This window comes from Scyliorhinus torazame, chromosome 15, assembly GCF_047496885.1.
Source record: "Scyliorhinus torazame isolate Kashiwa2021f chromosome 15, sScyTor2.1, whole genome shotgun sequence".
Classification (NCBI taxonomy): Eukaryota; Metazoa; Chordata; class Chondrichthyes; order Carcharhiniformes; family Scyliorhinidae; genus Scyliorhinus; species Scyliorhinus torazame.
This window is the reverse complement of record NC_092721.1, coordinates 202,643,134-202,669,688: the sequence shown is the minus strand read 5'-3', so window position 1 is coordinate 202,669,688 and position 26,555 is coordinate 202,643,134. Positions and strand designations below refer to the sequence as shown.

Here is a 26,555-nt window from a genome sequence, read left to right as displayed (position 1 = left end):
TGAGGGAGTGGCGCTGAGGGAGTGGCGCTGAGGGAGCGGCGCTGAGAGAGCGGCGCGCTGAGGGAGTGGCGCTGAGGGAGCGGCGCTGAGGGAGCGGCGCTGAGGGAGTGGCGCTGAGGGAGCGGCGCTGAGAGAGCGGCGCGCTGAGGGAGTGGCGCTGAGGGAGCGGCGCTGAGGGAGTGGCGCGCTGAGGGAGCGGCGCTGAGGGAGCGGCGCTGAGAGAGCGGCGCTGAGGGAGCGGCGCTGAGGGAGCGGCGCTGAGAGAGCGGCGCTGAGGGAGCGGCGCTGAGGGAGTGGCGCGCTGAGGGAGCGGCGCTGAGGGAGCGGCGCTGAGGGAGCGGCGCTGAGGGAGTGGCGCTGAGGGAGTGGCGCTGAGGGAGCGGCGCTGAGGGAGCGGCGCGCTGAGGGAGCGGCGCGCTGAGGGAGCGGCGCTGAGGGAGCGGCGCTGAGGGAGCGACGCTGAGGGAGCGGCGCGCTGAGGGAGCGGCGCGCTGAGGGAGCGGCGCTGAGGGAGCGGCGCTGAGGGAGCGGCGCTGAGGGAGCGGCGCTGAGGGAGCGGCGCTGAGGGAGCGGCGCTGAGGGAGCGGCGCTGAGGGAGCGGCGCGCTGAGAGAGCGGCGCGCTGAGAGAGCGGCGCGCTGAGAGAGCGGCGCGCTGAGGGAGCGGCGCGCTGAGAGAGCGGCGCGCTGAGGGAGCGGCGCGCTGAGAGAGCGGCGCTGAGGGAGCGACGCTGAAGGAGCGGCGCGCTGAGGGAGTGGAGCTGAGGGAGCGGCGCGCTGAGGGAGCGGCGCTGAGGGAGTGGCGCTGAGGGAGCGGCGCGCTGAGGGAGTGGAGCTGAGGGAGCGGCGCGCTGAGGGAGCGGCGCTGAGGGAGTGGCGCTGAGGGAGCGGCGCTGAGGGAGCGACGCTGAGGGAGCGGCGCGCTGAGGGAGTGGCGCTGAGGGAGCGGCGCTGAGGGAGCGGCGCGCTGAGGGAGCGGCGCTGAGGGAGCGACGCTGAGGGAGCGGCGCGCTGAGGGAGTGGCGCTGAGGGAGCGGCGCGCTGAGGGAGCGGCGCGCTGAGGGAGCGGCGCGCTGAGGGAGCGGCGCTGAGGGAGCGGCGCGCTGAGGGAGCGGCGCGCTGAGGGAGCGGCGCTGAGGGAGCGGCGCTGAGGGAGCGGCGCTGAGGGAGCGACGCTGAGGGAGCGGCGCGCTGAGGGAGCGGCGCGCTGAGGGAGCGGCGCTGAGGGAGCGGCGCTGAGGGAGCGGCGCTGAGGGAGCGGCGCTGAGGGAGCGGCGCTGAGGGAGCGGCGCTGAGGGAGCGGCGCTGAGGGAGCGGCGCTGAGGGAGCGGCGCTGAGGGAGCGGCGCTGAGGGAGCGGCGCTGAGGGAGCGGCGCTGAGAGAGCGGCGCTGAGGGAGCGGCGCTGAGGGAGCGGCGCTGAGGGACTGGCGCTGAGGGAGCGACGCTGAGGGAGCGGCGCTGAGGGACTGGCGCTGAGGGAGTGGCGCTGAGGGACTGGCGCTGAGGGAGTGGCGCTGAGGGACTGGCGCTGAGGGAGCGACGCTGAGGGAGCGGCGCGCTGAGGGAGCGGCGCGCTGAGGGAGCGGCGCTGAGGGAGCGGCGCTGAGGGAGCGGCGCTGAGGGAGCGGCGCTGAGGGAGCGGCGCTGAGGGAGCGGCGCTGAGGGAGCGGCGCTGAGGGAGCGGCGCGCTGAGAGAGCGGCGCGCTGAGAGAGCGGCGCGCTGAGAGAGCGGCGCGCTGAGGGAGCGGCGCGCTGAGAGAGCGGCGCGCTGAGGGAGCGGCGCGCTGAGAGAGCGGCGCTGAGGGAGCGACGCTGAAGGAGCGGCGCGCTGAGGGAGTGGAGCTGAGGGAGCGGCGCGCTGAGGGAGCGGCGCTGAGGGAGCGGCGCGCTGAGGGAGCGGCGCTGAGGGAGCGGCGCTGAGGGAGCGGCGCTGAGGGAGTGGCGCTGAGGGAGCGGCGCTGAGGGAGTGGCGCTGAGGGAGTGGCGCTGAGGGAGCGGCGCTGAGAGAGCGGCGCGCTGAGGGAGTGGCGCTGAGGGAGTGGCGCTGAGGGAGCGGCGCTGAGGGAGCGGCGCTGAGAGAGCGGCGCGCTGAGGGAGTGGCGCTGAGGGAGCGGCGCTGAGGGAGTGGCGCTGAGGGAGCGGCGCGCTGAGGGAGTGGCGCTGAGGGAGCGGCGCTGAGGGAGAGGCGCTGAGGGAGCGGCGCTGAGAGCGGCGCGCTGAGGGAGTGGCGCTGAGGGAGCGGCGCTGAGGGAGTGGCGCGCTGAGAGAGCGGCGCTGAGGGAGCGGCGCTGAGGGAGCGGCGCTGAGAGAGCGGCGCTGAGGGAGCGGCGCTGAGGGAGTGGCGCGCTGAGGGAGCGGCGCTGAGGGAGCGGCGCTGAGGGAGTGGCGCTGAGGGAGCGGCGCTGAGGGAGTGGCGCTGAGGGAGTGGCGCTGAGGGAGCGGCGCTGAGAGAGCGGCGCGCTGAGGGAGTGGCGCTGAGGGAGTGGCGCTGAGGGAGCGGCGCTGAGGGAGCGGCGCTGAGAGAGCGGCGCGCTGAGGGAGTGGCGCTGAGGGAGCGGCGCTGAGGGAGTGGCGCTGAGGGAGCGGCGCGCTGAGGGAGTGGCGCTGAGGGAGCGGCGCGCTGAGGGAGTGGCGCTGAGAGAGCGGCGCGCTGAGGGAGTGGCGCTGAGGGAGCGGCGCTGAGGGAGTGGCGCTGAGGGAGTGGCGCTGAGGGAGCGGCGCTGAGAGAGCGGCGCGCTGAGGGAGTGGCGCTGAGGGAGCGGCGCTGAGGGAGCGGCGCTGAGGGAGTGGCGCTGAGGGAGTGGCGCTGAGGGACTGGCGCTGAGGGAGCGACGCTGAGGGAGCGGCGCTGAGGGACTGGCGCTGAGGGAGTGGCGCTGAGGGACTGGCGCTGAGGGAGTGGCGCTGAGGGACTGGCGCTGAGGGAGCGACGCTGAGGGAGCGGCGCTGAGGGAGCGGCGCTGAGAGAGCGGCGCTGAGGGAGTGGCGCTGAGGGACTGGCGCTGAGGGAGCGACGCTGAGGGAGCGGCGCTGAGGGACTGGCGCTGAGGGAGTGGCGCTGAGGGAGTGGCGCTGAGGGACTGGCGCTGAGGGAGTGGCGCTGAGGGACTGGCGCTGAGGGAGCGGCGCTGAGGGAGCGGCGCTGAGGGAGCGGCGCTGAGGGAGCGGCGCTGAGGGAGTGGCGCTGAGGGAGCGGCGCTGAGAGAGCGGCGCGCTGAGGGAGTGGCGCTGAGGGAGTGGCGCTGAGGGAGCGGCGCTGAGGGAGCGGCGCTGAGAGAGCGGCGCGCTGAGGGTGCGGCGCTGAGGGAGCGGCGCTGAGGGAGTGGCGCTGAGGGAGCGGCGCGCTGAGGGAGTGGCGCTGAGGGAGCGGCGCGCTGAGGGAGTGGCGCTGAGAGAGCGGCGCGCTGAGGGAGCGGCGCTGAGGGAGCGGCGCTGAGGGAGTGGCGCTGAGGGAGTGGCGCTGAGGGAGCGGCGCTGAGAGAGCGGCGCGCTGAGGGAGTGGCGCTGAGGGAGCGGCGCTGAGGGAGTGGCGCGCTGAGGGAGCGGCGCTGAGGGAGCGGCGCTGAGGGAGCGGCGCTGAGAGAGCGGCGCTGAGGGAGCGGCGCGCTGAGGGAGTGGCGCGCTGAGGGAGTGGCGCTGAGGGAGCGGCGCTGAGAGAGCGGCGCTGAGGGAGCGGCGCGCTGAGGGAGTGGCGCTGAGGGAGCGGCGCTGAGGGAGTGGCGCGCTGAGGGAGTGGCGCTGAGGGAGTGGCGCGCTGAGGGAGCGGCGCTGAGGGAGTGGCGCGCTGAGGGAGCGGCGCTGAGGGAGCGGCGCTGAGGGAGCGGCGCTGGGGGAGCGGCGCTGAGGGAGCGGCGCTGGGGGAGCGGCGCGCTGAGGGAGTGGCGCTGAGGGAGCGGCGCTGAGGGAGCGGCGCTGAGGGAGCGGCGCTGAGAGAGCGGCGCTGAGGGAGCGGCGCTGAGGGAGCGGCGCTGAGGGAGCGGCGCTGAGGGAGCGGCGCTGAGGGAGCGGCGCTGAGAGAGCGGCGCGCTGAGGGAGTGGCGCGCTGAGGGAGTGGCGCGCTGAGGGAGCGGCGCGCTGAGGGAGCGGCGCGCTGAGGGAGTGGCGCTGAGGGAGCGGCGCTGAGGGAGTGGAGCGCTGAGGGAGTGGCGCGCTGAGGGAGCGGCGCTGAGGGAGCGGCGCTGAGGGAGCGGCGCTGAGGGAGCGGCGCTGAGGGAGCGGCGCTGAGGGAGCGGCGCTGAGGGAGCGGCGCTGAGGGAGCGGCGCTGAGGGAGCGGCGCTGAGGGAGTGGCGCTGAGGGAGTGGCGCGCTGAGGGAGCGGCGCGCTGAGAGAGCGGCGCTGAGGGAGCGGCGCTGAGAGAGCGGCGCTGAGAGAGCGGCGCTGAGAGAGCGGCGCTGAGAGAGCGGCGCTGAGAGAGCGGCGCGCTGAGAGAGCGGCGCTGAGAGAGCGGCGCGCTGAGAGAGCGGCGCGCTGAGAGAGCGGCGCTGAGGGAGCGGCGCTGAGAGAGTGGCGCTGAGGGAGCGGCGCGCTGAGGGAGCGGCGCGCTGAGGGAGTGGCGCTGAGGGAGCGGCGCTGAGGGAGTGGAGCGCTGAGGGAGCGGCGCTGAGGGAGCGGCGCGCTGAGGGAGTGGCGCTGAGAGAGTGGCGCTGAGGGAGTGGAGCGCTGAGGGAGCGGCGCGCTGAGGGAGTGGCGCTGAGGGAGCGGCGCGCTGAGGGAGTGGCGCTGAGGGAGTGGAGCGCTGAGGGAGCGGCGCTGAGGGAGTGGCGCTGAGGGAGCGACGCTGAAGGAGCGGCGCGCTGAGGGAGTGGCGCTGAGGGAGTGGAGCGCTGAGGGAGCGGCGCGCTGAGGGAGCGGCTCGCTGAGGGAGCGGCGCTGAGGGAGCGGCGCGCTGAGGGAGCGGCTCGCTGAGGGAGCGGCGCTGAGGGAGCGGCGCGCTGAGGGAGCGGCTCGCTGAGGGAGCGGCGCTGAGGGAGCGACGCTGAAGGAGCGGCGCGCTGAGGGAGCGGAGCTGAGGGAGTGGCGCGCTGAGGGAGCGGCGCTGAGGGAGCGACGCTGAAGGAGCGGCGCGCTGAGGGAGTGGAGCTGAGGGAGCGGCGCGCTGAGGGAGCGGCGCTGAGGGAGTGGCGCTGAGGGAGCGGCGCTGAGGGAGCGACGCTGAGGGAGCGGCGCTGAGGGAGCGGCGCGCTGAGGGAGCGGCGCTGAGGGAGCGACGCTGAGGGAGCGGCGCGCTGAGGGAGTGGCGCTGATGGAGCGGCGCGCTGAGGGAGCGGCGCGCTGAGGGAGCGGCGCTGAGGGAGCGGCGCGCTGAGGGAGCGGCGCTGAGGGAGCGGCGCTGAGGGAGCGGCGCTGAGGGAGTGGCGCTGAGGGAGTGGCGCTGAGGGAGTGGCGCTGAGGGAGCGGCGCTGAGAGAGCGGCGCGCTGAGGGAGTGGCGCTGAGGGAGTGGCGCTGAGGGAGCGGCGCTGAGGGAGCGGCGCTGAGAGAGCGGCGCGCTGAGGGAGTGGCGCTGAGGGAGCGGCGCTGAGGGAGTGGCGCTGAGGGAGCGGCGCGCTGAGGGAGTGGCGCTGAGGGAGCGGCGCGCTGAGGGAGTGGCGCTGAGAGAGCGGCGCGCTGAGGGAGTGGCGCTGAGGGAGCGGCGCTGAGGGAGTGGCGCTGAGGGAGCGGCGCTGAGAGCGGCGCGCTGAGGGAGTGGCGCTGAGGGAGCGGCGCTGAGGGAGTGGCGCGCTGAGGGAGCGGCGCTGAGCAAGCGGCGCTGAGAGAGCGGCGCTGAGGGAGCGGCGCTGAGAGAGCGGCGCTGAGGGAGCGGCGCTGAGGGAGTGGCGCGCTGAGGGAGCCGCGCTGAGGGAGCGGCGCTGAGGGAGTGGCGCTGAGGGAGCGGCGCTGAGGGAGTGGCGCTGAGGGAGTGGCGCTGAGGGAGCGGCGCTGAGAGAGCGGCGCGCTGAGGGAGTGGCGCTGAGGGAGTGGCGCTGAGGGAGCGGCGCTGAGGGAGCGGCGCTGAGAGAGCGGCGCGCTGAGGGAGTGGCGCTGAGGGAGCGGCGCTGAGGGAGTGGCGCTGAGGGAGCGGCGCGCTGAGGGAGTGGCGCTGAGGGAGCGGCGCGCTGAGGGAGTGGCGCTGAGGGAGCGGCGCGCTGAGGGAGTGGCGCTGAGGGAGCGGCGCTGAGGGAGTGGCGCTGAGGGAGTGGCGCTGAGGGAGCGGCGCTGAGAGAGCGGCGCGCTGAGGGAGTGGCGCTGAGGGAGCGGCGCTGAGGGAGCGGCGCTGAGGGAGTGGCGCTGAGGGAGCGGCGCTGAGAGAGCGGCGCGCTGAGGGAGTGGCGCTGAGGGAGCGGCGCTGAGGGAGTGGCGCGCTGAGGGAGCGGCGCTGAGGGAGCGGCGCTGAGAGAGCGGCGCTGAGGGAGCGGCGCTGAGGGAGCGGCGCTGAGAGAGCGGCGCTGAGGGAGCGGCGCTGAGGGAGTGGCGCGCTGAGGGAGCGGCGCTGAGGGAGCGGCGCTGAGGGAGCGGCGCTGAGGGAGTGGCGCTGAGGGAGTGGCGCTGAGGGAGCGGCGCTGAGGGAGCGGCGCGCTGAGGGAGCGGCGCGCTGAGGGAGCGGCGCTGAGGGAGCGGCGCTGAGGGAGCGACGCTGAGGGAGCGGCGCGCTGAGGGAGCGGCGCGCTGAGGGAGCGGCGCTGAGGGAGCGGCGCTGAGGGAGCGGCGCTGAGGGAGCGGCGCTGAGGGAGCGGCGCTGAGGGAGCGGCGCTGAGGGAGCGGCGCTGAGGGAGCGGCGCTGAGGGAGCGGCGCGCTGAGAGAGCGGCGCGCTGAGAGAGCGGCGCGCTGAGAGAGCGGCGCGCTGAGGGAGCGGCGCGCTGAGAGAGCGGCGCGCTGAGGGAGCGGCGCGCTGAGAGAGCGGCGCTGAGGGAGCGACGCTGAAGGAGCGGCGCGCTGAGGGAGTGGAGCTGAGGGAGCGGCGCGCTGAGGGAGCGGCGCTGAGGGAGTGGCGCTGAGGGAGCGGCGCGCTGAGGGAGTGGAGCTGAGGGAGTGGCGCGCTGAGGGAGCGGCGCTGAGGGAGTGGCGCTGAGGGAGCGGCGCTGAGGGAGCGACGCTGAGGGAGCGGCGCGCTGAGGGAGTGGCGCTGAGGGAGCGGCGCTGAGGGAGCGGCGCGCTGAGGGAGCGGCGCTGAGGGAGCGACGCTGAGGGAGCGGCGCGCTGAGGGAGTGGCGCTGAGGGAGCGGCGCGCTGAGGGAGCGGCGCGCTGAGGGAGCGGCGCGCTGAGGGAGCGGCGCTGAGGGAGCGGCGCGCTGAGGGAGCGGCGCGCTGAGGGAGCGGCGCTGAGGGAGCGGCGCTGAGGGAGCGGCGCTGAGGGAGCGACGCTGAGGGAGCGGCGCGCTGAGGGAGCGGCGCGCTGAGGGAGCGGCGCTGAGGGAGCGGCGCTGAGGGAGCGGCGCTGAGGGAGCGGCGCTGAGGGAGCGGCGCTGAGGGAGCGGCGCTGAGGGAGCGGCGCTGAGGGAGCGGCGCTGAGGGAGCGGCGCTGAGAGAGCGGCGCTGAGGGAGCGGCGCTGAGGGAGTGGCGCTGAGGGACTGGCGCTGAGGGAGCGACGCTGAGGGAGCGGCGCTGAGGGACTGGCGCTGAGGGAGTGGCGCTGAGGGACTGGCGCTGAGGGAGTGGCGCTGAGGGACTGGCGCTGAGGGAGCGACGCTGAGGGAGCGGCGCGCTGAGGGAGCGGCGCGCTGAGGGAGCGGCGCTGAGGGAGCGGCGCTGAGGGAGCGGCGCTGAGGGAGCGGCGCTGAGGGAGCGGCGCTGAGGGAGCGGCGCTGAGGGAGCGGCGCTGAGGGAGCGGCGCGCTGAGAGAGCGGCGCGCTGAGAGAGCGGCGCGCTGAGAGAGCGGCGCGCTGAGGGAGCGGCGCGCTGAGAGAGCGGCGCGCTGAGGGAGCGGCGCGCTGAGAGAGCGGCGCTGAGGGAGCGACGCTGAAGGAGCGGCGCGCTGAGGGAGTGGAGCTGAGGGAGCGGCGCGCTGAGGGAGTGGCGCTGAGGGAGCGGCGCGCTGAGGGAGTGGAGCTGAGGGAGCGGCGCGCTGAGGGAGCGGCGCTGAGGGAGCGGCGCTGAGGGAGCGGCGCTGAGGGAGCGACGCTGAGGGAGCGGCGCGCTGAGGGAGTGGCGCTGAGGGAGCGGCGCTGAGGGAGCGGCGCGCTGAGGGAGCGGCGCTGAGGGAGCGACGCTGAGGGAGCGGCGCGCTGAGGGAGTGGCGCTGAGGGAGCGGCGCGCTGAGGGAGCGGCGCGCTGAGGGAGCGGCGCGCTGAGGGAGCGGCGCTGAGGGAGCGGCGCGCTGAGGGAGCGGCGCGCTGAGGGAGCGGCGCTGAGGGAGCGGCGCTGAGGGAGCGGCGCTGAGGGAGCGACGCTGAGGGAGCGGCGCGCTGAGGGAGCGGCGCGCTGAGGGAGCGGCGCTGAGGGAGCGGCGCTGAGGGAGCGGCGCTGAGGGAGCGGCGCTGAGGGAGCGGCGCTGAGGGAGCGGCGCTGAGGGAGCGGCGCTGAGGGAGCGGCGCTGAGGGAGCGGCGCTGAGGGAGCGGCGCTGAGGGAGCGGCGCTGAGGGAGCGGCGCTGAGAGAGCGGCGCTGAGGGAGCGGCGCTGAGGGAGTGGCGCTGAGGGACTGGCGCTGAGGGAGCGACGCTGAGGGAGCGGCGCTGAGGGACTGGCGCTGAGGGAGTGGCGCTGAGGGACTGGCGCTGAGGGAGTGGCGCTGAGGGACTGGCGCTGAGGGAGCGACGCTGAGGGAGCGGCGCTGAGGGAGCGGCGCTGAGAGAGCGGCGCTGAGGGAGTGGCGCTGAGGGACTGGCGCTGAGGGAGCGACGCTGAGGGAGCGGCGCTGAGGGAGTGGCGCTGAGGGAGTGGCGCTGAGGGAGTGGCGCTGAGGGACTGGCGCTGAGGGACTGGCGCTGAGGGAGTGGCGCTGAGGGACTGGCGCTGAGGGAGCGGCGCTGAGGGAGCGGCGCTGAGGGAGCGGCGCTGAGGGAGCGGCGCTGAGGGAGTGGCGCTGAGGGAGCGGCGCTGAGAGAGCGGCGCGCTGAGGGAGTGGCGCTGAGGGAGTGGCGCTGAGGGAGTGGCGCTGAGGGAGCGGCGCTGAGGGAGCGGCGCTGAGAGAGCGGCGCGCTGAGGGAGCGGCGCTGAGGGAGTGGCGCTGAGGGAGCGGCGCGCTGAGGGAGTGGCGCTGAGGGAGCGGCGCGCTGAGGGAGTGGCGCTGAGAGAGCGGCGCGCTGAGGGAGCGGCGCTGAGGGAGCGGCGCTGAGGGAGTGGCGCTGAGGGAGTGGCGCTGAGGGAGCGGCGCTGAGAGAGCGGCGCGCTGAGGGAGTGGCGCTGAGGGAGCGGCGCGCTGAGGGAGTGGCGCTGAGGGAGCGGCGCTGAGGGAGTGGCGCTGAGGGAGTGGCGCTGAGGGAGCGGCGCTGAGAGAGCGGCGCGCTGAGGGAGTGGCGCTGAGGGAGCGGCGCTGAGGGAGCGGCGCTGAGGGAGTGGCGCTGAGGGAGTGGCGCTGAGGGACTGGCGCTGAGGGAGCGACGCTGAGGGAGCGGCGCTGAGGGACTGGCGCTGAGGGAGTGGCGCTGAGGGACTGGCGCTGAGGGAGTGGCGCTGAGGGACTGGCGCTGAGGGAGCGACGCTGAGGGAGCGGCGCTGAGGGAGCGGCGCTGAGAGAGCGGCGCTGAGGGAGTGGCGCTGAGGGACTGGCGCTGAGGGAGCGACGCTGAGGGAGCGGCGCTGAGGGACTGGCGCTGAGGGAGTGGCGCTGAGGGAGTGGCGCTGAGGGACTGGCGCTGAGGGAGTGGCGCTGAGGGACTGGCGCTGAGGGAGCGGCGCTGAGGGAGCGGCGCTGAGGGAGCGGCGCTGAGGGAGCGGCGCTGAGGGAGTGGCGCTGAGGGAGCGGCGCTGAGAGAGCGGCGCGCTGAGGGAGTGGCGCTGAGGGAGTGGCGCTGAGGGAGCGGCGCTGAGGGAGCGGCGCTGAGAGAGCGGCGCGCTGAGGGAGCGGCGCTGAGGGAGCGGCGCTGAGGGAGTGGCGCTGAGGGAGCGGCGCGCTGAGGGAGTGGCGCTGAGGGAGCGGCGCGCTGAGGGAGTGGCGCTGAGAGAGCGGCGCGCTGAGGGAGCGGCGCTGAGGGAGCGGCGCTGAGGGAGTGGCGCTGAGGGAGTGGCGCTGAGGGAGCGGCGCTGAGAGAGCGGCGCGCTGAGGGAGTGGCGCTGAGGGAGCGGCGCTGAGGGAGTGGCGCGCTGAGGGAGCGGCGCTGAGGGAGCGGCGCTGAGGGAGCGGCGCTGAGAGAGCGGCGCTGAGGGAGCGGCGCGCTGAGGGAGTGGCGCGCTGAGGGAGTGGCGCTGAGGGAGCGGCGCTGAGAGAGCGGCGCTGAGGGAGCGGCGCGCTGAGGGAGTGGCGCTGAGGGAGCGGCGCTGAGGGAGTGGCGCGCTGAGGGAGTGGCGCTGAGGGAGTGGCGCGCTGAGGGAGCGGCGCTGAGGGAGTGGCGCGCTGAGGGAGCGGCGCTGAGGGAGCGGCGCTGAGGGAGCGGCGCTGGGGGAGCGGCGCTGAGGGAGCGGCGCTGGGGGAGCGGCGCGCTGAGGGAGTGGCGCTGAGGGAGCGGCGCTGAGGGAGCGGCGCTGAGGGAGCGGCGCTGAGAGAGCGGCGCTGAGGGAGCGGCGCTGAGGGAGCGGCGCTGAGGGAGCGGCGCTGAGGGAGCGGCGCTGAGGGAGCGGCGCTGAGAGAGCGGCGCGCTGAGGGAGTGGCGCGCTGAGGGAGTGGCGCGCTGAGGGAGCGGCGCGCTGAGGGAGCGGCGCGCTGAGGGAGTGGCGCTGAGGGAGCGGCGCTGAGGGAGTGGAGCGCTGAGGGAGTGGCGCGCTGAGGGAGCGGCGCTGAGGGAGCGGCGCTGAGGGAGCGGCGCTGAGGGAGCGGCGCTGAGGGAGCGGCGCTGAGGGAGCGGCGCTGAGGGAGCGGCGCTGAGGGAGCGGCGCTGAGGGAGCGGCGCTGAGGGAGTGGCGCTGAGGGAGTGGCGCGCTGAGGGAGCGGCGCGCTGAGAGAGCGGCGCTGAGGGAGCGGCGCTGAGAGAGCGGCGCTGAGAGAGCGGCGCTGAGAGAGCGGCGCTGAGAGAGCGGCGCTGAGAGAGCGGCGCGCTGAGAGAGCGGCGCTGAGAGAGCGGCGCGCTGAGAGAGCGGCGCGCTGAGAGAGCGGCGCTGAGGGAGCGGCGCTGAGAGAGTGGCGCTGAGGGAGCGGCGCGCTGAGGGAGCGGCGCGCTGAGGGAGTGGCGCTGAGGGAGCGGCGCTGAGGGAGTGGAGCGCTGAGGGAGCGGCGCTGAGGGAGCGGCGCGCTGAGGGAGTGGCGCTGAGAGAGTGGCGCTGAGGGAGTGGAGCGCTGAGGGAGCGGCGCGCTGAGGGAGTGGCGCTGAGGGAGCGGCGCGCTGAGGGAGTGGCGCTGAGGGAGTGGAGCGCTGAGGGAGCGGCGCTGAGGGAGTGGCGCTGAGGGAGCGACGCTGAAGGAGCGGCGCGCTGAGGGAGTGGCGCTGAGGGAGTGGAGCGCTGAGGGAGCGGCGCGCTGAGGGAGCGGCTCGCTGAGGGAGCGGCGCTGAGGGAGCGGCGCGCTGAGGGAGCGGCTCGCTGAGGGAGCGGCGCTGAGGGAGCGGCGCGCTGAGGGAGCGGCTCGCTGAGGGAGCGGCGCTGAGGGAGCGACGCTGAAGGAGCGGCGCGCTGAGGGAGCGGAGCTGAGGGAGTGGCGCGCTGAGGGAGCGGCGCTGAGGGAGCGACGCTGAAGGAGCGGCGCGCTGAGGGAGTGGAGCTGAGGGAGCGGCGCGCTGAGGGAGCGGCGCTGAGGGAGTGGCGCTGAGGGAGCGGCGCTGAGGGAGCGACGCTGAGGGAGCGGCGCTGAGGGAGCGGCGCGCTGAGGGAGCGGCGCTGAGGGAGCGACGCTGAGGGAGCGGCGCGCTGAGGGAGTGGCGCTGATGGAGCGGCGCGCTGAGGGAGCGGCGCGCTGAGGGAGCGGCGCTGAGGGAGCGGCGCGCTGAGGGAGCGGCGCTGAGGGAGCGGCGCTGAGGGAGCGGCGCTGAGGGAGTGGCGCTGAGGGAGTGGCGCTGAGGGAGCGGCGCTGAGAGAGCGGCGCGCTGAGGGAGTGGCGCTGAGGGAGTGGCGCTGAGGGAGCGGCGCTGAGGGAGCGGCGCTGAGAGAGCGGCGCGCTGAGGGAGTGGCGCTGAGGGAGCGGCGCTGAGGGAGTGGCGCTGAGGGAGCGGCGCGCTGAGGGAGTGGCGCTGAGGGAGCGGCGCGCTGAGGGAGTGGCGCTGAGAGAGCGGCGCGCTGAGGGAGTGGCGCTGAGGGAGCGGCGCTGAGGGAGTGGCGCTGAGGGAGCGGCGCTGAGAGCGGCGCGCTGAGGGAGTGGCGCTGAGGGAGCGGCGCTGAGGGAGTGGCGCGCTGAGGGAGCGGCGCTGAGGGAGCGGCGCTGAGAGAGCGGCGCTGAGGGAGCGGCGCTGAGAGAGCGGCGCTGAGGGAGCGGCGCTGAGGGAGTGGCGCGCTGAGGGAGCGGCGCTGAGGGAGCGGCGCTGAGGGAGTGGCGCTGAGGGAGCGGCGCTGAGGGAGTGGCGCTGAGGGAGTGGCGCTGAGGGAGCGGCGCTGAGAGAGCGGCGCGCTGAGGGAGTGGCGCTGAGGGAGTGGCGCTGAGGGAGCGGCGCTGAGGGAGCGGCGCTGAGAGAGCGGCGCGCTGAGGGAGTGGCGCTGAGGGAGCGGCGCTGAGGGAGTGGCGCTGAGGGAGCGGCGCGCTGAGGGAGTGGCGCTGAGGGAGCGGCGCGCTGAGGGAGTGGCGCTGAGGGAGCGGCGCGCTGAGGGAGTGGCGCTGAGGGAGCGGCGCTGAGGGAGTGGCGCTGAGGGAGTGGCGCTGAGGGAGCGGCGCTGAGAGAGCGGCGCGCTGAGGGAGTGGCGCTGAGGGAGCGGCGCTGAGGGAGCGGCGCTGAGGGAGTGGCGCTGAGGGAGCGGCGCTGAGAGAGCGGCGCGCTGAGGGAGTGGCGCTGAGGGAGCGGCGCTGAGGGAGTGGCGCGCTGAGGGAGCGGCGCTGAGGGAGCGGCGCTGAGAGAGCGGCGCTGAGGGAGCGGCGCTGAGGGAGTGGCGCGCTGAGGGAGCGGCGCTGAGGGAGCGGCGCTGAGGGAGTGGCGCTGAGGGAGCGGCGCTGAGGGAGTGGCGCTGAGGGAGTGGCGCTGAGGGAGCGGCGCTGAGAGAGCGGCGCGCTGAGGGAGTGGCGCTGAGGGAGTGGCGCTGAGGGAGCGGCGCTGAGGGAGCGGCGCTGAGAGAGCGGCGCGCTGAGGGAGTGGCGCTGAGGGAGCGGCGCTGAGGGAGTGGCGCTGAGGGAGCGGCGCGCTGAGGGAGTGGCGCTGAGGGAGTGGCGCTGAGGGAGCGGCGCTGAGGGAGTGGCGCTGAGAGAGCGGCGCGCTGAGGGAGTGGCGCTGAGGGAGCGGCGCGCTGAGGGAGTGGCGCTGAGAGAGCGGCGCGCTGAGGGAGTGGCGCTGAGGGAGCGGCGCTGAGGGAGTGGCGCTGAGGGAGTGGCGCTGAGGGAGCGGCGCTGAGAGAGCGGCGCGCTGAGGGAGTGGCGCTGAGGGAGCGGCGCTGAGGGAGTGGCGCGCTGAGGGAGCGGCGCTGAGGGAGCGGCGCTGAGGGAGTGGCGCGCTGAGGGAGCGGCGCTGAGGGAGCGGCGCTGAGGGAGCGGCGCTGGGGGAGCGGCGCTGAGGGAGCGGCGCTGGGGGAGCGGCGCGCTGAGGGAGTGGCGCTGAGGGAGCGGCGCTGAGGGAGCGGCGCTGAGGGAGCGGCGCTGAGAGAGCGGCGCTGAGGGAGCGGCGCTGAGGGAGCGGCGCTGAGGGAGCGGCGCTGAGGGAGCGGCGCTGAGGGAGCGGCGCGCTGAGGGAGTGGCGCGCTGAGGGAGTGGCGCGCTGAGGGAGCAGCGCGCTGAGGGAGTGGCGCTGAGGGAGCGGCGCTGAGGGAGTGGCGCGCTGAAGGAGTGGCGCGCTGAGGGGGTGGCGCTGAGGGGGTGGCGCTGAGGGAGTGGCGCTGAGGGAGTGGCGCTGAGGGAGTGGCGCTGAGGGAGTGGCGCTGAGGGAGTGGCGCTGAGGGAGTGGCGCTGAGGGAGTGGCGCTGAGGGAGCGGCGCTGAGGGAGTGGCGCTGAGAGAGCGGCGCGCTGAGGGAGTGGCGCTGAGGGAGCGGCGCGCTGAGGGAGTGGCGCTGAGAGAGCGGCGCGCTGAGGGAGTGGCGCTGAGGGAGCGGCGCTGAGGGAGTGGCGCTGAGGGAGTGGCGCTGAGGGAGCGGCGCTGAGAGAGCGGCGCGCTGAGGGAGTGGCGCTGAGGGAGCGGCGCTGAGGGAGTGGCGCGCTGAGGGAGCGGCGCTGAGGGAGCGGCGCTGAGGGAGCGGCGCTGAGGGAGTGGCGCTGAGGGAGCGGCGCTGAGGGAGTGGCGCTGAGGGAGTGGCGCTGAGGGAGCGGCGCTGAGAGAGCGGCGCGCTGAGGGAGTGGCGCTGAGGGAGTGGCGCTGAGGGAGCGGCGCTGAGGGAGCGGCGCTGAGGGAGCGGCGCTGAGAGAGCGGCGCGCTGAGGGAGTGGCGCTGAGGGAGCGGCGCTGAGGGAGTGGCGCTGAGGGAGCGGCGCGCTGAGGGAGTGGCGCTGAGGGAGCGGCGCGCTGAGGGAGTGGCGCTGAGAGAGCGGCGCGCTGAGGGAGTGGCGCTGAGGGAGCGGCGCTGAGGGAGTGGCGCTGAGGGAGCGGCGCTGAGAGCGGCGCGCTGAGGGAGTGGCGCTGAGGGAGCGGCGCTGAGGGAGTGGCGCGCTGAGGGAGCGGCGCTGAGGGAGCGGCGCTGAGAGAGCGGCGCTGAGGGAGCGGCGCTGAGGGAGCGGCGCTGAGAGAGCGGCGCTGAGGGAGCGGCGCTGAGGGAGTGGCGCGCTGAGGGAGCGGCGCTGAGGGAGCGGCGCTGAGGGAGTGGCGCTGAGGGAGCGGCGCTGAGGGAGCGGCGCTGAGGGAGTGGCGCTGAGGGAGCGGCGCTGAGAGAGCGGCGCGCTGAGGGAGTGGCGCTGAGGGAGTGGCGCTGAGGGAGCGGCGCTGAGGGAGCGGCGCTGAGAGAGCGGCGCGCTGAGGGAGTGGCGCTGAGGGAGCGGCGCTGAGGGAGTGGCGCTGAGGGAGCGGCGCGCTGAGGGAGTGGCGCTGAGGGAGCGGCGCGCTGAGGGAGTGGCGCTGAGAGAGCGGCGCGCTGAGGGAGTGGCGCTGAGGGAGCGGCGCTGAGGGAGTGGCGCTGAGGGAGTGGCGCTGAGGGAGCGGCGCTGAGAGAGCGGCGCGCTGAGGGAGTGGCGCTGAGGGAGCGGCGCTGAGGGAGTGGCGCTGAGGGAGTGGCGCTGAGGGAGCGGCGCTGAGAGAGCGGCGCGCTGAGGGAGTGGCGCTGAGGGAGCGGCGCTGAGGGAGTGGCGCGCTGAGGGAGCGGCGCTGAGGGAGCGGCGCTGAGAGAGCGGCGCTGAGGGAGCGGCGCTGAGGGAGCGGCGCTGAGGGAGTGGCGCGCTGAGGGAGCGGCGCTGAGGGAGCGGCGCTGAGGGAGTGGCGCTGAGGGAGCGGCGCTGAGGGAGTGGCGCTGAGGGAGTGGCGCTGAGGGAACGGCGCTGAGAGAGCGGCGCGCTGAGGGAGTGGCGCTGAGGGAGTGGCGCTGAGGGAGCGGCGCTGAGGGAGCGGCGCTGAGAGAGCGGCGCGCTGAGGGAGTGGCGCTGAGGGAGCGGCGCTGAGGGAGTGGCGCTGAGGGAGCGGCGCGCTGAGGGAGTGGCGCTGAGGGAGTGGCGCTGAGGGAGCGCCGCTGAGGGAGTGGCGCTGAGAGAGCGGCGCGCTGAGGGAGTGGCGCTGAGGGAGCGGCGCGCTGAGGGAGTGGCGCTGAGAGAGCGGCGCGCTGAGGGAGTGGCGCTGAGGGAGCGGCGCTGAGGGAGTGGCGCTGAGGGAGTGGCGCTGAGGGAGCGGCGCTGAGAGAGCGGCGCGCTGAGGGAGTGGCGCTGAGGGAGCGGCGCTGAGGGAGTGGCGCTGAGGGAGTGGCGCTGAGGGAGCGGCGCTGAGAGAGCGGCGCGCTGAGGGAGTGGCGCTGAGGGAGCGGCGCTGAGGGAGTGGCGCGCTGAGGGAGCGGCGCTGAGGGAGCGGCGCTGAGGGAGTGGCGCGCTGAGGGAGCGGCGCTGAGGGAGCGGCGCTGAGGGAGCGGCGCTGGGGGAGCGGCGCTGAGGGAGCGGCGCTGGGGGAGCGGCGCGCTGAGGGAGTGGCGCTGAGGGAGCGGCGCTGAGGGAGCGGCGCTGAGGGAGCGGCGCTGAGAGAGCGGCGCTGAGGGAGCGGCGCTGAGGGAGCGGCGCTGAGGGAGCGGCGCTGAGGGAGCGGCGCTGAGGGAGCGGCGCGCTGAGGGAGTGGCGCGCTGAGGGAGTGGCGCGCTGAGGGAGCAGCGCGCTGAGGGAGTGGCGCTGAGGGAGCGGCGCTGAGGGAGTGGCGCGCTGAAGGAGTGGCGCGCTGAGGGGGTGGCGCTGAGGGGGTGGCGCTGAGGGAGTGGCGCTGAGGGAGTGGCGCTGAGGGAGTGGCGCTGAGGGAGTGGCGCTGAGGGAGTGGCGCTGAGGGAGTGGCGCTGAGGGAGTGGCGCTGAGGGAGCGGCGCTGAGGGAGTGGCGCTGAGAGAGCGGCGCGCTGAGGGAGTGGCGCTGAGGGAGCGGCGCGCTGAGGGAGTGGCGCTGAGAGAGCGGCGCGCTGAGGGAGTGGCGCTGAGGGAGCGGCGCTGAGGGAGTGGCGCTGAGGGAGTGGCGCTGAGGGAGCGGCGCTGAGAGAGCGGCGCGCTGAGGGAGTGGCGCTGAGGGAGCGGCGCTGAGGGAGTGGCGCGCTGAGGGAGCGGCGCTGAGGGAGCGGCGCTGAGGGAGCGGCGCTGAGGGAGTGGCGCTGAGGGAGCGGCGCTGAGGGAGTGGCGCTGAGGGAGTGGCGCTGAGGGAGCGGCGCTGAGAGAGCGGCGCGCTGAGGGAGTGGCGCTGAGGGAGTGGCGCTGAGGGAGCGGCGCTGAGGGAGCGGCGCTGAGGGAGCGGCGCTGAGAGAGCGGCGCGCTGAGGGAGTGGCGCTGAGGGAGCGGCGCTGAGGGAGTGGCGCTGAGGGAGCGGCGCGCTGAGGGAGTGGCGCTGAGGGAGCGGCGCGCTGAGGGAGTGGCGCTGAGAGAGCGGCGCGCTGAGGGAGTGGCGCTGAGGGAGCGGCGCTGAGGGAGTGGCGCTGAGGGAGCGGCGCTGAGAGCGGCGCGCTGAGGGAGTGGCGCTGAGGGAGCGGCGCTGAGGGAGTGGCGCGCTGAGGGAGCGGCGCTGAGGGAGCGGCGCTGAGAGAGCGGCGCTGAGGGAGCGGCGCTGAGGGAGCGGCGCTGAGAGAGCGGCGCTGAGGGAGCGGCGCTGAGGGAGTGGCGCGCTGAGGGAGCGGCGCTGAGGGAGCGGCGCTGAGGGAGTGGCGCTGAGGGAGCGGCGCTGAGGGAGCGGCGCTGAGGGAGTGGCGCTGAGGGAGCGGCGCTGAGAGAGCGGCGCGCTGAGGGAGTGGCGCTGAGGGAGTGGCGCTGAGGGAGCGGCGCTGAGGGAGCGGCGCTGAGAGAGCGGCGCGCTGAGGGAGTGGCGCTGAGGGAGCGGCGCTGAGGGAGTGGCGCTGAGGGAGCGGCGCGCTGAGGGAGTGGCGCTGAGGGAGCGGCGCGCTGAGGGAGTGGCGCTGAGAGAGCGGCGCGCTGAGGGAGTGGCGCTGAGGGAGCGGCGCTGAGGGAGTGGCGCTGAGGGAGTGGCGCTGAGGGAGCGGCGCTGAGAGAGCGGCGCGCTGAGGGAGTGGCGCTGAGGGAGCGGCGCTGAGGGAGTGGCGCTGAGGGAGTGGCGCTGAGGGAGCGGCGCTGAGAGAGCGGCGCGCTGAGGGAGTGGCGCTGAGGGAGCGGCGCTGAGGGAGTGGCGCGCTGAGGGAGCGGCGCTGAGGGAGCGGCGCTGAGAGAGCGGCGCTGAGGGAGCGGCGCTGAGGGAGCGGCGCTGAGGGAGTGGCGCGCTGAGGGAGCGGCGCTGAGGGAGCGGCGCTGAGGGAGTGGCGCTGAGGGAGCGGCGCTGAGGGAGTGGCGCTGAGGGAGTGGCGCTGAGGGAACGGCGCTGAGAGAGCGGCGCGCTGAGGGAGTGGCGCTGAGGGAGTGGCGCTGAGGGAGCGGCGCTGAGGGAGCGGCGCTGAGAGAGCGGCGCGCTGAGGGAGTGGCGCTGAGGGAGCGGCGCTGAGGGAGTGGCGCTGAGGGAGCGGCGCGCTGAGGGAGTGGCGCTGAGGGAGTGGCGCTGAGGGAGCGCCGCTGAGGGAGTGGCGCTGAGAGAGCGGCGCGCTGAGGGAGTGGCGCTGAGGGAGCGGCGCGCTGAGGGAGTGGCGCTGAGAGAGCGGCGCGCTGAGGGAGTGGCGCTGAGGGAGCGGCGCTGAGGGAGTGGCGCTGAGGGAGTGGCGCTGAGGGAGCGGCGCTGAGAGAGCGGCGCGCTGAGGGAGTGGCGCTGAGGGAGCGGCGCTGAGGGAGTGGCGCGCTGAGGGAGCGGCGCTGAGGGAGCGGCGCTGAGGGAGCGGCGCTGAGGGAGTGGCGCGCTGAGGGAGCGGCGCTGAGGGAGCGGCGCTGAGGGAGCGGCGCTGGGGGAGCGGCGCTGAGGGAGCGGCGCTGGGGGAGCGGCGCGCTGAGGGAGTGGCGCTGAGGGAGCGGCGCTGAGGGAGCGGCGCTGAGGGAGCGGCGCTGAGAGAGCGGCGCTGAGGGAGCGGCGCTGAGGGAGCGGCGCTGAGGGAGCGGCGCTGAGGGAGCGGCGCTGAGAGAGCGGCGCGCTGAGGGAGTGGCGCGCTGAGGGAGTGGCGCGCTGAGGGAGCAGCGCGCTGAGGGAGTGGCGCTGAGGGAGCGGCGCTGAGGGAGTGGCGCGCTGAAGGAGTGGCGCGCTGAGGGGGTGGCGCTGAGGGGGTGGCGCTGAGGGAGTGGCGCTGAGGGAGTGGCGCTGAGGGAGTGGCGCTGAGGGAGTGGCGCTGAGGGAGTGGCGCTGAGGGAGCGGCGCGCTGAGGGAGCGGCGCTGAGGGAGCGGCGCTGAGGGAGCGGCGCTGGGAGAGCGGCGCGCTGAGGGAGCGGCGCGCTGAGGGAGCGGCGCGCTGAGGGAGCGGCGCGCTGAGGGAGCGGCTCGCTGAGGGAGTGGCGCTGAGGGAGCGGCGCTGAGGGAGCGGCGCTGAGGGAGCGGCGCTGAGGGAGTGGCGCGCTGAGGGAGTGGCGCGCTGAGGGAGTGGCGCGCTGAGGGAGCGGCGCTGAGGGAGCGGCGCTGGGAGAGCGGCGCGCTGAGGGAGCGGCACGCTGAGGGAGCGGCTCGCTGAGGGAGCGGCGCGCTGAGGGAGTGGCGCGCTGAGGGAGTGGCGCTGAGGGAGCGGCGCGCTGAGGGAGCGGCGCGCTGAGGGAGTGGCGCTGAGGGAGCGGCGCGCTGAGGGAGTGGCTCGCTGAGGGAGCGGCTCGCTGAGGGAGCGGCGCGCTGAGGGAGCGGCGCTGAGGGAGCGGCGCGCTGAGGGAGCGGCTCGCTGAGGGAGCGGCGCGCTGAGGGAGCGGCTCGCTGAGGGAGTGGCGCTGAGGGAGCGGCGCTGAGGGAGCGGCGCTGAGGGAGCGGCGCTGAGGGAGGGGCGCTGAGGGAGCGGCGCGCTGAGGGAGCGGCGCTGAGGGAGCGGCGCTGAGGGAGCGGCGCTGAGGGAGGGGCGCTGAGGGAGCGGCGCGCTGAGGGAGCGGCGCTGAGGGAGCGGCGCGCTGAGGGAGCAGCTCGCTGAGGGAGCGGCGCTGAGGGAGCGGCGCGCTGAGGGAGCGGCGCGCTGAGGGAGCGGCGCGCTGAGGGAGCGGCTCGCTGAGGGAGCGGCGCTGAGGGAGCGGCTCGCTGAGGGAGCGGCGCGCTGAGGGAGTGGCGCTGAGGGAGCGGCGCTGAGAGAGCGGCGCGCTGAGGGAGTGGCGCTGAGGGAGCGGCGCTGAGGGAGTGGCGCTGAGGGAGTGGCGCTGAGGGAGCGGCGCTGAGAGAGCGGCGCGCTGAGGGAGTGGCGCTGAGGGAGCGGCGCTGAGGGAGTGGGGCGCTGAGGGAGCGGCGCTGAGGGAGCGGCGCTGAGAGTGCGGCGCTGAGGGAGCGGCGCTGAGGGAGCGGCGCTGAGGGAGTGGCGCGCTGAGGGAGCGGCGCTGAGGGAGCGGCGCTGAGGGAGTGGCGCTGAGGGAGCGGCGCTGAGGGAGTGGCGCTGAGGGAGTGGCGCTGAGGGAACGGCGCTGAGAGAGCGGCGCGCTGAGGGAGTGGCGCTGAGGGAGTGGCGCTGAGGGAGCGGCGCTGAGGGAGCGGCGCTGAGAGAGCGGCGCGCTGAGGGAGTGGCGCTGAGGGAGCGGCGCTGAGGGAGTGGCGCTGAGGGAGCGGCGCGCTGAGGGAGTGGCGCTGAGGGAGTGGCGCTGAGGGAGCGGCGCTGAGGGAGTGGCGCTGAGAGAGCGGCGCGCTGAGGGAGTGGCGCTGAGGGAGCGGCGCGCTGAGGGAGTGGCGCTGAGAGAGCGGCGCGCTGAGGGAGTGGCGCTGAGGGAGCGGCGCTGAGGGAGTGGCGCTGAGGGAGTGGCGCTGAGGGAGCGGCGCTGAGAGAGCGGCGCGCTGAGGGAGTGGCGCTGAGGGAGCGGCGCTGAGGGAGTGGCGCGCTGAGGGAGCGGCGCTGAGGGAGCGGCGCTGAGGGAGCGGCGCTGAGGGAGTGGCGCGCTGAGGGAGCGGCGCTGAGGGAGCGGCGCTGAGGGAGCGGCGCTGGGGGAGCGGCGCTGAGGGAGCGGCGCTGGGGGACCGGCGCGCTGAGGGAGTGGCGCTGAGGGAGCGGCGCTGAGGGAGCGGCGCTGAGGGAGCGGCGCTGAGAGAGCGGCGCTGAGGGAGCGGCGCTGAGGGAGCGGCGCTGAGGGAGCGGCGCTGAGGGAGCGGCGCTGAGAGAGCGGCGCGCTGAGGGAGTGGCGCGCTGAGGGAGTGGCGCGCTGAGGGAGCAGCGCGCTGAGGGAGTGGCGCTGAGGGAGCGGCGCTGAGGGAGTGGCGCGCTGAAGGAGTGGCGCGCTGAGGGGGTGGCGCTGAGGGGGTGGCGCTGAGGGAGTGGCGCTGAGGGAGTGGCGCTGAGGGAGTGGCGCTGAGGGAGTGGCGCTGAGGGAGTGGCGCTGAGGGAGCGGCGCGCTGAGGGAGCGGCGCTGAGGGAGCGGCGCTGAGGGAGCGGCGCTGGGAGAGCGGCGCGCTGAGGGAGCGGCGCGCTGAGGGAGCGGCGCGCTGAGGGAGCGGCGCGCTGAGGGAGCGGCTCGCTGAGGGAGTGGCGCTGAGGGAGCGGCGCTGAGGGAGCGGCGCTGAGGGAGCGGCGCTGAGGGAGTGGCGCGCTGAGGGAGTGGCGCGCTGAGGGAGTGGCGCGCTGAGGGAGCGGCGCTGAGGGAGCGGCGCTGGGAGAGCGGCGCGCTGAGGGAGCGGCACGCTGAGGGAGCGGCTCGCTGAGGGAGCGGCGCGCTGAGGGAGTGGCGCGCTGAGGGAGTGGCGCTGAGGGAGCGGCGCGCTGAGGGAGCGGCGCGCTGAGGGAGTGGCGCTGAGGGAGCGGCGCGCTGAGGGAGTGGCTCGCTGAGGGAGCGGCTCGCTGAGGGAGCGGCGCGCTGAGGGAGCGGCGCTGAGGGAGCGGCGCGCTGAGGGAGCGGCTCGCTGAGGGAGCGGCGCGCTGAGGGAGCGGCTCGCTGAGGGAGTGGCGCTGAGGGAGCGGCGCTGAGGGAGCGGCGCTGAGGGAGCGGCGCTGAGGGAGGGGCGCTGAGGGAGCGGCGCGCTGAGGGAGCGGCGCTGAGGGAGCGGCGCTGAGGGAGCGGCGCTGAGGGAGGGGCGCTGAGGGAGCGGCGCGCTGAGGGAGCGGCGCTGAGGGAGCGGCGCGCTGAGGGAGCAGCTCGCTGAGGGAGCGGCGCTGAGGGAGCGGCGCGCTGAGGGAGCGGCGCGCTGAGGGAGCGGCGCGCTGAGGGAGCGGCTCGCTGAGGGAGCGGCGCTGAGGGAGCGGCTCGCTGAGGGAGCGGCGCGCTGAGGGAGCGGCGCTGAGGGAGCGGCGCGCTGAGGGAGCGGCGCTGAGGGAGCGGCGCGCTGAGGGAGCGGCGCTGAGGGAGCGGCGCTGAGGGAGCGGCGCTGAGCGAGCGGCGCTGAGGGAGCGGCGCGCTGAGGGAGCGGCGCGCTGAGGGAGCGGCGCTGAGGGAGCGGCGCGCTGAGGGAGCGGCGCGCTGAGGGAGCGGCGCTGAGGGAGCGGCGCGCTGAGGGAGCGGCGCTGAGGGAGCGGCGCTGAGGGAGCGGCGCTGAGGGAGCGGCGCTGAGGGAGCGGCGCTGAGGGAGCGGCGCCTAGGGAGTGGCGCGCTGAGGGAGTGGCGCTGAGGGAGTGGCGCTGAGGGAGTGGCGCGCTGAGGGAGTGGCGCGCTGAGGGAGTGGCGCGCTGAGGGAGTGGCGCGCTGAGAGAGCGGCGCGCTGAGGGAGCGGCGCTGAGGGAGCGACGCTGAGGGAGCGGCGCGCTGAGGGAGTGGCGCTGAGGGAGCGGCGCTGAGGGAGCGGCGCTGAGGGAGTGGCGCTGAGGGAGCGGCGCTGAGGGAGCGCGCTGAGGGAGTGGCGCGCTGAGGGAGTGGCGCTGAGGGAGTGGCGCGCTGAGGGAGTGGCGCGCTGAGGGAGTGGCGCTGAGGGAGTGGCGCTGAGGGAGTGGCGCTGAGGGAGTGGCGCTGAGGGAGCGGCGCTGAGGGAGTGGCGCTGAGGGAGCGGCGCTGAGGGAGCGGCGCTGAGGGAGTGGCGCGCTGAGGGAGCGGCGCGCTGAGGGAGCGGCGCGCTGAGAGAGCGGCGCACTGAGGGAGCGGCGCGCTGAGGGAGCGGCGCGGTGAGGGAGCGACGCGCTGAGGGAGCGGCGCTGAGGGAGCGGCGCTGAGGGAGCGGCGCTGAGGGAGCGGCGCTGAGGGAGCGGCGCGCTGAGGGAGCGGCGCTGAGGGAGCGGCGCTGAGGGAGCGGCGCTGAGGGAGCGGCGCTGAGGGAGCGGCGCGCTGAGGGAGCGGCGCGCTGAGGGAGCGGCGCGCTGAGGGAGCGGCGCGCTGAGGGAGCGGCGCGCTGAGGGAGCGGCGCGCTGAGGGAGCGGCGCGCTTTGGGAGCGGCGCGCTGAGGGAGCGGCGCTGAGGGAGTGGCGCTGGGGGAGCGGCGCTGAGGGAGCGGCGCGCTGAGGGAGCGGCGCTGAGGGAGTGGCGCTGAGGGAGCGGCTCGCTGAGGGAGTGGCGCTGAGGGAGTGGCGCTGAGGGAGCGGCGCGCTGAGGGAGCGGCGCTGAGGGAGCGGCGCGCTGAGGGAGCGGCGCTGAGGGAGTGGCGCGCTGAGGGTGTGGCGCTGAGGGAGTGGCGCGCTGAGGGAGTGGCGCGCTGAGGGAGTGGCGCGCTGAGGGGGTGGCGCTGAGGGAGTGGCGCGCTGAGGGAGTGGCGCGCTGAGGGGGTGGCGCTGAGGGAGCGGCGCGCTGAGGGGGTGGCGCTGAGGGAGCGGCGCGCTGAGGGAGTGGAGCTGAGGGAGTGGCGCGCTGAGGGAGTGGCGCGCTGAGGGAGTGGCGCGCTGAGGGAGTGGCGCGCTGAGGGAGTGGCGCGCTGAGGGAGTGGCGCGCTGAGGGAGTGGCGCGCTGAGGGAGTGGCGCGCTGAGAGAGCGGCGCGCTGAGGGAGTGGCGCTGAGGGAGCGACGCTGAGGGAGCGGCGCTGAGCGAGTGGCGCGCTGAGGGAGTGGCGCGCTGAGGGAGTGGCGCGCTGAGGGAGTGGCGCGCTGAGGGGGTGGCGCTGAGGGAGCGGCGCTGAGGGAGCGGCGCGCTGAGGGAGTGGCGCTGAGGGAGTGGCGCGCTGAGGGAGTGGCGCGCTGAGGGAGTGGCGCGCTGAGGGAGTGGCGCGCTGAGGGAGTGGCGCGCTGAGAGAGTGGCGCGCTGAGGGAGCGGCGCTGAGGGAGTGGCGCTGAGGGAGTGGCGCGCTGAGGGAGTGGCGCGCTGAGGGAGCGGCGCTGAGGGAGCGACGCTGAGGGAGCGGCGCTGAGGGAGTGGCGCGCTGAGGGAGTGGCGCGCTGAGGGAGTGGCGCGCTGAGGGAGTGGCGCGCTGAGGGAGTGGCGCGCTGAGGGAGCGGCGCGCTGAGGGAGCGGCGCTGAGGGAGTGGCGCGCTGAGGGAGTGGCGCTGAGGGAGTGGCGCGCTGAGGGAGTGGCGCGCTGAGGGAGTGGCGCGCTGAGGGGGTGGCGCTGAGGGAGTGGCGCGCTGAGGGGCTGGCGCTGAGGGAGCGGCGCGCTGAGGGGGTGGCGCTGAGGGAGCGGCGCGCTGAGGGAGTGGCGCGCTGAGGGAGTGGCGCGCTGAGGGAGTGGCGCGCTGAGGGAGTGGCGCGCTGAGGGAGTGGCGCGCTGAGGGAGTGGCGCGCTGAGGGAGTGGCGCGCTGAGGGAGTGGCGCGCTGAGGGAGTGGCGCGCTGAGAGAGCGGCGCGCTGAGGGAGTGGCGCTGAGGGAGCGACGCTGAGGGAGTGGCGCTGAGCGAGTGGCGCGCTGAGGGAGTGGCGCGCTGAGGGAGTGGCGCGCTGAGGGAGTGGCGCGCTGAGGGAGTGGCGCGCTGAGGGAGTGGCGCGCTGAGGGGGTGGCGCTGAGGGAGCGGCGCGCTGAGGGGGTGGCGCTGAGGGAGCGGCGCGCTGAGGGAGTGGCGCTGAGGGAGTGGCGCTGAGGGAGTGGCGCGCTGAGGGAGTGGCGCGCTGAGGGAGTGGCGCGCTGAGGGAGTGGCGCGCTGAGGGAGTGGCGCGCTGAGGGAGTGGCGTGCTGAGAGAGCGGCGCGCTGAGGGGGTGGCGCTGAGGGAGTGGCGCGCTGAGGGAGTGGCGCGCTGAGGGGCTGGCGCTGAGGGAGCGGCGCGCTGAGGGGGTGGCGCTGAGGGAGCGGCGCGCTGAGGGAGTGGCGCTGAGGGAGTGGCGCTGAGGGAGTGGCGCGCTGAGGGAGTGGCGCGCTGAGGGAGTGGCGCGCTGAGGGAGTGGCGCGCTGAGGGAGTGGCGCGCTGAGGGAGTGGCGCGCTGAGAGAGCGGCGCGCTGAGGGAGTGGCGCTGAGGGAGCGACGCTGAGGGAGTGGCGCTGAGCGAGTGGCGCGCTGAGGGAGTGGCGCGCTGAGGGAGTGGCGCGCTGAGGGAGTGGCGCGCTGAGGGAGTGGCGCGCTGAGGGGGTGGCGCTGAGGGAGCGGCGCGCTGAGGGGGTGGCGCTGAGGGAGCGGCGCGCTGAGGGAGTGGCGCTGAGGGAGTGGCGCGCTGAGGGAGTGGCGCGCTGAGGGAGTGGCGCGCTGAGGGAGTGGCACGCTGAGGGAGTGGCGCGCTGAGGGAGTGGCGCGCTGAGGGAGTGGCGCGCTGAGGGAGTGGCGCGCTGAGGGAGTGGCGCGCTGAGGGAGTGGCGCGCTGAGGGAGTGGCGCGCTGAGGGAGTGGCGCGCTGAGGGAGTGGCGCGCTGAGGGAGTGGCGCGCTGAGGGAGTGGCGCGCTGAGGGAGTGGCGCGCTGAGGGAGTGGCGCGCTGAGAGAGCGGCGCGCTGAGGGAGCGGCGCTGAGGGAGCGACGCTGAGCGAGTGGCGCGCTGAGGGAGTGGCGCGCTGAGGGAGTGGCGCGCTGAGGGAGTGGCGCGCTGAGGGAGTGGCGCGCTGAGGGAGTGGCGCGCTGAGGGAGTGGCGCGCTGAGGGAGTGGCGCGCTGAGGGAGTGGCGCGCTGAGGGAGTGGCGCGCTGAGGGAGTGGCGCGCTGAGGGAGTGGCGCGCTGAGGAACGGCGAGCTGAGGGAGCGGCGCGCTGAGGGAGTGGCGCTGAGGGAGTGGCGCTGAGGGAGTGGCGCTGAGGGAGCGGCGCTGAGAGAGCGGCGCTGAGGGAGTGGCGCTGAGGGAGCGGCGCGCTGAGGGAGCGGCGCGCTGAGGGAGTGGCGCGCTGAGGGAGTGGCGCGCTGAGGGAGTGGCGCGCTGAGGAACGGCGAGCTGAGGGAGCGGCGAGCTGAGGGAGCGGTGCGCTGAGGGAGTGGCGCTGAGGGAGTGGCACTGAGGGAGCGGCGCGCTGAGGGAGCGGCGCGCTGAGGGAGTGGCGCTGAGGGAGCGGCGCTGAGGGAGTGGCGCTGGGGGAGCGGCGCGCTGAGGGAGCGGCGCGCTGAGGGAGCGCCGCTGGGGGAGCGGCGCTGAGGGAGCCGCGCTGGGGGAGCGGCGCTGGGGGAGCGGCGCTGGGGGAGCGGCGCTGAGGGAGCGGCGCTGGGGGAGCGGCGCGCTGAGGGAGCGGCGCTGGGGGAGCGGCGCTGGGGGAGCGGCGCTGGGGGAGCGGCGCGCTGAGGGTTACCCTGGCAATCCAAATGAATCGACAGAGTTCAGACCTTCTCTGACTTGGTCTAATCTCCACACTCTGCCTTTACAAAACAGCATTACAGGAATCGGGCAGCTGATGATTTTATTGTCTAGTTGCCTCCGTGAACTGTACATACGCAAACCCAAGCCCATCCGCATGCTCGGGGATGCCCTGCTCGGGGGCAGGACCTGGGGTTTTTGCTCATTCTGCCAATTTTGTCACGAAGGAAAGACTCTCCATTGTGGCAAAATAGCCAGGCC

At 75.7% G+C, this 26,555-nt stretch overlaps 1 protein-coding gene across 3 annotated transcripts in view; it reads left to right on the top strand.

Annotated features, from left to right (window-relative positions):
- Positions 1–26,555, top strand: part of LOC140392130 (autophagy-related protein 16-like) — a 210,785-nt gene that overhangs the window by 41,360 nt on the left and 142,870 nt on the right. The gene's annotated exons all lie outside the window — the stretch shown is intronic.